This window comes from Notechis scutatus, chromosome 1, assembly GCF_049901735.1.
Source record: "Notechis scutatus isolate UNSWTSFEM ecotype Mainland chromosome 1, rNotScu1.2, whole genome shotgun sequence".
NCBI classification, from domain to species: domain Eukaryota; kingdom Metazoa; phylum Chordata; class Lepidosauria; order Squamata; family Elapidae; genus Notechis; species Notechis scutatus.
In genome coordinates, this window is record NC_142009.1 from 224,134,322 (window position 1) to 224,141,347 (window position 7,026).

Sequence of the window (7,026 nt, forward strand, 5' to 3'; positions counted from 1 at the left end):
ATTGTTATGGTTGAAACTGAAGTATTCATTGACTGGTAGGACATTGCAATGTATGATTTTATATACTATACTTAGATTGGACCAAAGACGGCGTAGTTCTAGGTTTTCTAGGTCTGGAATTTCGAGTCTGGTGGCATAAGGTATTCTGCAACGAGTAGAGGAGTGGAGAACTCTTCTTGTGAAATATTTCTGGACTTTCTCAACTGTGTTAATATCAGATACGTGATGTGGGTTCCAGACTGATGAGCTGTATTCGAGTATTGGTCTAGCAAATGTTTTGTATGCCCTAGTTAGTAGTGCGATATTACCAGAGAAAAAGCTACATAGGATTAGGTTAACAACTCTTAATGCCTTTTTGTCTATGTTGTTACAGTGGGCTCTAGCACTTAGATCATTAGAGATGAGTATTCCAAGGTCCTTGACTGAGTTTGGATCATCAACAAGGTCTTGACTATTCAGCTTGTATTTTATTTTCTGATTTTTTTTTGCCAATATGTACACATATATAATATATTTGTTTTCGTAGATTTTCACGGGTACAGGTATGTAGGTCTAGGTGTGTTTGGGTCTTTTCCTGTGTAAGATTAAGAGTATCTTGGTGATGTTTCGGCGAGGTCCCACTCACCATCCTCAGGCTGGTGCTTTTGGCTTTGTGCCAGTGCAAGCAGTGTGTGATCGGAGCTGCCGTCTCTCTATAAATACTGGTGGTGGGGGCTGGTGTGCTGGGCTGGTTGGAGATATCCTGGATCTTATGCTGTAATCTCCTGGGTCGTTTGTTTTGTAGTGATCTTTTTTCCATTAGCCTCTCGTGTTTTAATGACCCCAAAACCAAACAAGCTGACACATGCCAAGAACACAGACCCAGACCCCAAACTCGAAGCCAGACTAAAACCTAGAATGCTACATCACAGCCACCCGCTCAGGATATCACATCAGAAAACTCAGGAAATTACACCACAAGAACTCAAGAAGTTGCAACACAGCAAATGACCCAGGATATCACAGCACAAGACCAAGGATACCACAGCAGTAAATCTCACAAGGTCATCACATAACCCATTACCGAAGCCGTTACTACACAGGAGACTAATGGAAAAGAGATCCAAACACAAACAACCCAGGAGATTACAATGCAGGACCCAGGATACCACAACAAAAGAACTCACAAGCCCATCACACAACCCATTACCCAAGCCATTAAAACATGAGAGGCTAATGGAAAAAAGATCACTACAAAACAAACGACCTAGGAGATTACAGCACAAGATCCAGGATATCTCCACAACAAAACTCACAAGGCCATCACACAGCCCATTAAACCTACATCAACTCCATCAACCAATCAAGAGGCAGCAGCGCAGCCAACCAGCCCAGCACGCCAGCCCCCACCACCAGTATTTATAGAGAGATGGCAGCTCCGATCACACACTGCTTGCACTGGCACGAAGCCGAAAGCACTGAGGATGGCGAGTGGGACCTCGCCGGAACATCACCAAGATACTCTTAATCTTACATGGGAAAAGACCCGAACACACCTAGACCTATATATAATATATATGTACATATATACAATATGTGTATTTTTATAACTTGAAATAAGTGTTTAATTCTTACGTTTATGTTTAAAGGATTTCAGAGGCTGTTGATCAAGTAACTCAGTGGAGTCCAGGTTTAGTTAACATATGATTCCCCATATATTTGTACAAGTTATATAAATTTATAATTTTCCCACATTATATAAATAACAGGAGAACAAATATTTAATGTACTTTAGAAGGATGGATGGAGGAAATATTTTCATTTTGTGCAATCGAGAACAGATAAAGCATCAGCAGCAAACTTGACATCTTGCCTGCTTGTCAGCCTACTCCATAAATAAATAAAACTACTTGGCTGCAGCATGCCCTGTGCTTTGCAAATCCAGAACATTGCACTATGATCCTTACTTTGCAAATCCAGAACATTGCACTATGATCCTTACCTTAAGGTATTTACCCATTGAGAAAGAAATGGATTTTCCTTTCTGTTAAAAACTCCTACATCACAATTATTGCAGAATAGGGGATTTTAGAGTAAGAATTTCCCAAGAATTTCCCAAAATCAGAGAAAAAAAAGAGGGAGGAGTGGAGAAGGCATCTCTCTCTATATATATACTTGCAGTTGTATCACCCAGGTAGCAAACCATAGCTCGGTTTTACTTCAGCTGTACGAAAGGTAAGATTCAGCTTTTCTTAAACATTTTTTTAAAATTCATTATGTGCCTATTTATACAATAAATATACAGGAAAAAAATCTTACATATAACTTATATTTTAAATTAGAGGCTCTGTACAGCTTGTGACCCTCATTTTCAACTCTTGATTGCAGGCAATCTATTTCCAGAAAAACAATGAGAAAAATAGTCTTGTGCGTTCTTGCTGTAATACTTTGGTCACAAGGTAAGTTATCAGTCATGATCAGTCAACATTGACCGTTCTTCTTTCACAGTCCCCTCCTGTTAAAACTGAGAGGGCCTATTTGCAGATCCTACATGCAGGAAGGTAGCATAAGCATGCTTGGGATTGTTGGGAGGAAAATGCCTCCTGATGAGGATTCTTCCAGCCAGGAAACAACGCTTTGAAGAATAAATGGAAAAATGAAGCAGAGCTGCCGGAAAGAGGTCTTTTTAATGGCAAGAAACCAAGATGAGTGACATTCAGCAAAGTTTCTTGGCAAGCTAGAAAGAGTGATATTCAAACATGATTGTTGTATACCCTTTGAGTTTTTGTCTAAAATTGGTTTTTGGTGACATTTCTGCCAATGAGCCGGACAGGGCTTTGCTTGGTGATGTTTAATCCTGTGTTTATTGATGGGATAATTTTCCCTATTCTGGAAGGAGGAAGGTAATCTCTGTTCCTGAAAGGAAGCAAGGTTGAGAAATCTAATTCCTGTGTCTATTTGTTCTAGTAATTGGTCAAACAAGCCACAGCTACTATGTTTACTCTTTTGCTACATTCTAATGCTAATTGTGGGGTTTTTTTGTAGTTAGGTTTATTACACTTGAGCTTGCCTGAGGTATGAGTGTTTGGATTATTTGCTGCCTCATGGTTTCTTTTTCTAGGGGGGTGGTTCTTTCAGGATCAAAGGGGGATCTGATGGTACTTGGGGCACAATGGCCAGCACTGGCCAATTCTGCCCACTCCTAGGCTTTTCTTCCCAAGAATAAACTAGCATGCTCTTCTCCTTTCCCATTCAGGTGCTTCACTGCAGTTGCCAGAACCAGTTCTTAAAGGGTTGTGTACAATAGAGCTAAGTCAAAGATCAATCTTTTTCCTGCCTTGCCTAGAGCAATATGGACTTGACTTTTTAAACTTTCAAGGTCAAGGAATGCCAAAGAACTCAAAGCATATTATTTAAATATGACAGTCCAAGCTAAAACCATTCCTTACTACCACCCTGCATAACCTTGCAGATCTCTCTCCTGTCCTCTTACCTCTACTAGTTCATACAGCACAGGTGTACCCAGTTGGCTCTCAGCAATATATTGCAGTGTCTGGGAAATTCTAGACAGGCAGAAAAGGGGCATCAAGAGAAAAAACAGAAGGCAATACTTAATAAGAATGGCTAAATTGATCCAAGGCAATGACAAGCTGAATACTAATACAAGCACAGGCTTATTCTGAGAGACTTTTCAATCCGCCATGGTCAGCAGTTCCATTTTTAGCAGAGCTGTCTTCCATTTGCCATTTTTCCCAGAGGTCTCAATTCTCAAATCTTACTGAATTTGAAATTGAGCCATAGTGCTCAGACTTTCCAAAATCTTTGATGCAAATAATTTTCAGCATTTTTACTCCCAAATCCCATTGATGTAACATGTTAGCTAAAAGATAACTGATGGAAATGAGAGATTGAGTTGCTCTTTGTCTCCTGTCTTTCAGCTGTGGACGCTCTGGAATGTTATCATTGTCCCAATGGAGGTCCCAATTGTTTTACCCAAACCTGCTCTAGTAACCAGGACCAATGTATGACCATATGGTTTAGAGGAGTTGGTAAGTATAATAGTATGGAAAAAATGGTTATATTTAGCTCTTTAATTTGGGGTGGGTGGGGGTGAGGACTTCAATGAGCTTTGAAGAAAGGCTATGGAGAATCATCTGACGATGGAATTAGTTGAGATAAAAGTCTCCAAGTCTCCAAAACGCACAAACCTTACAAAACATGCAGCTCTATGAAGGATGCTATTTTCCACTTGAGTTGCTAAGTGCCTCTTTCAAAGGCTGTATACAGCCTTATTCGCTAATAGATGGGTGGACTACACGTAGTCACCTTCTGGAAGGTCCCACACATAGATGAATCAAATAAATGACCTTCAAACATGGAATATAATCATCCTTGGCTTGAATCTGAAATGAATTTAGTATGTTAACCAATTTTCCAAATTAAAAAGAAAGTATTGTTTTCATCAATATGATAGTTGAATTTTGTCCTGGAAGTAGTTGCAGGGTATATTGCTTTACTAGCTCTATCTGTGTAAGGGCCATAGCCTTCAACTCAAGAGGCCCAGGAGTCCAGGGTGGATTTTATTTCTACTTCTCTCTGAACCCAGGCAATAGGTTGTTAACATTGATCCAGCCATAGTGGCAATAAACAAGTCCAGGGATTGTTTGACCCAGGATCAGGGGTGGGATGCAAATATTTTTACTATCGGTTCTGTGGGCGTGACTTCCTCTTTTTTCGCAGGACCCCCTTCCCACACTCAATTTTTTTTTGCCTCCTGGGCCTCAGGGAAGCCTCCTGGGTGAAGCAGTGAGTCAACAAGGGGGATCCTGGCACAGCTGATTGTCGGAACAGCTGATCGTCGGGAGGGAAAAAAAAGAAATACCATAAGGAGGGATGGGGCAGGCGAGGAAGAATGCAGTCAGTGATCATGCACATGCACATGATGTTGTGCATGCGCAATAAGGACTGACTGGGTGGGAAGGGGAGGGGAGGGTGGAGAGGGGCGGGGCCAGCCAGGGGCACAATTTGCCAGTTCTCTGAACTGCACAGAGTCGTAACAACCAGTTCTACCAAACAGGTCCGAACTGGTAGAATTGTACCCCTGCCCAGGATGCACCTTTCAGGACCGAAAGAATCCTAAGATACCTAGTTTCCATTGCTCATCAAAATTTGCATTAGTGTCTCAGGTATCCAAACAATAGAACTGACTAGATTAATCTGGACCCTGGAACAAAGGCAAGTGTTGCCCTAAGTATTGCACAAGAAGAACAACGAGGGACAATTCTTTATCAACAGCTTATGCAATGTTACTCATTACTACAAGTTGAGGCTCCTCTACAAGACTTGGATGATAGTGCAAGCAATAGTGCAGCCTGCTGATTTTTCCAGATATCGGGGTTGTTTTCAGGGGAGCAGGTAGGTCGCTTTCCGATCTGACCACCCTGCCTCAGTCTCAGTCTTGCTGTTCACGTGAAGCATGTTTTTCACATGAAAGAAGGAAGAATTTGGAATAATGTGGATGTGCTACATGCCTGGCCCAGCTTCCTGATCAAATGAAGAAAGGGTTGTTGTTTTTTTAATTTTAAAAAAGTACTTTATTAAAGTTCCAAATATTAAAAAGTTTACAAAAAGTAAAACGTTAAAAAGTTTTACAAACATTTCTGTAATAGAAATTATATCAATAATTTTCAATATCATTTTCTTGACAGTACACTAAATACCATATGTACACTTAGAGTTTGACAGTTTTTTCCATATTAATTATATTAATTCACAGTTCTTAATTAATGTTAAGAAAGGGTAATCTATCTAGGAGCTTCCATCATTAATAAAGAGCAATGTTGGTGAAGTGAAAAATTAGATTTATTTTTTCCGTAAGCAACCACAAGGTCTTTTTTTTCCCCTGTAGGATCCCTGCCACCAAGGTATGGCAAGAGGTGTGGCACTCTGTATGAGTGTCAAACTCTGAATGCATTTCCACAGTCAGGAGTTAGTGCCATTTGTTGTGGCTTTGACAGATGCAACCGTTAGTGTTCCCTTTCAACGGGAGACCTTCTCGATGACATCATTGGCTTCAACTGATTGCATTGGATGTGATTTGTCTGAAATTGAAGAGTGATTTGGAATGTGCTACCAGTAATAAATAATAATGGAAAAATAAATAAAATCTTACATTGTATGCTGTGAATAAGGGCTTGGTTTTGTCTATCCTGTGTTTGGTGTTTTCTACACCAAATCAGCGTTTCTGGAGTTTCCTCAGGTACTGATAATGTTGCATAAAAGCTAACATAAGGGTACATAATATCCCTGAACACCACAACACTATGGCGGTTGTCAAAATCAAGATGAAAAGGAAAATAAGACCCTTAACACTATTTCACAGCAATATGCATATGAATATCTCCATCATTTTCCTTAAAATTTGTAGTTTCCAACTTCAGTTGATGGTTAGCATATGTTTGGGAGGCCCTGGTCTTTAGATGCTGTCTTTAAATGCCAATTCGGCCTACAATAAATTGCCTTTCACCTACCATTTTAGTGGGGATGAGGAGCCTACCTAGCATGTAGAACCAACCCCTGGCTGGGCCCAAAAGGGAATATGCCCTTCTTAGTACTATTCCCTTCTAGAAACTGAGTTTGGGATAAATTAAATATTCAGAGGAATCGTGCCCATTGTCATCAGTGAGACATCGATACTTGTCAGAGACACCACTCCACAGATAACTGGGTATTAAATCCTATGTTTAAAGTTAAGAGTTAGAATTATCTCTTGTGTACTTCCTTCCTTGCTGCTCAGCATTATCCCTGGCTGACCTAATGGATTCCATGACTATTAATTTACAGAGATTTCTAGTTCCTGCTAGGCAACATTGAATCAAAGGCCAGCTCAGAGATTATGCTCTGCATGGATTGATCAACTATAGACCTATCCCACATCTTTGAGAGTCTAATGCATAGCAGGGATCACCTTCTAGATCTGTTCTTCCCCACTTGGGCAGTTACAACATGACTTGGCATTGGAGGAAAATGTCATTGGTGATTGCTGTG

The 7,026-nt window shown here is 40.4% G+C and overlaps 1 long non-coding RNA gene across 1 annotated transcript; it reads left to right on the top strand.

Moving 5' to 3' along the window:
* Window positions 1–2,367: 2,367 nt before the first annotated feature.
* LOC113410795 (uncharacterized) lies at window positions 2,368–6,161 on the top strand. Its single transcript, XR_015746580.1, has 3 exons — window positions 2,368–2,438; window positions 3,918–4,028; window positions 5,888–6,161. It is a non-coding gene; the product is annotated as an uncharacterized LOC113410795 (long non-coding RNA).
* Window positions 6,162–7,026: the final 865 nt, after the last annotated feature.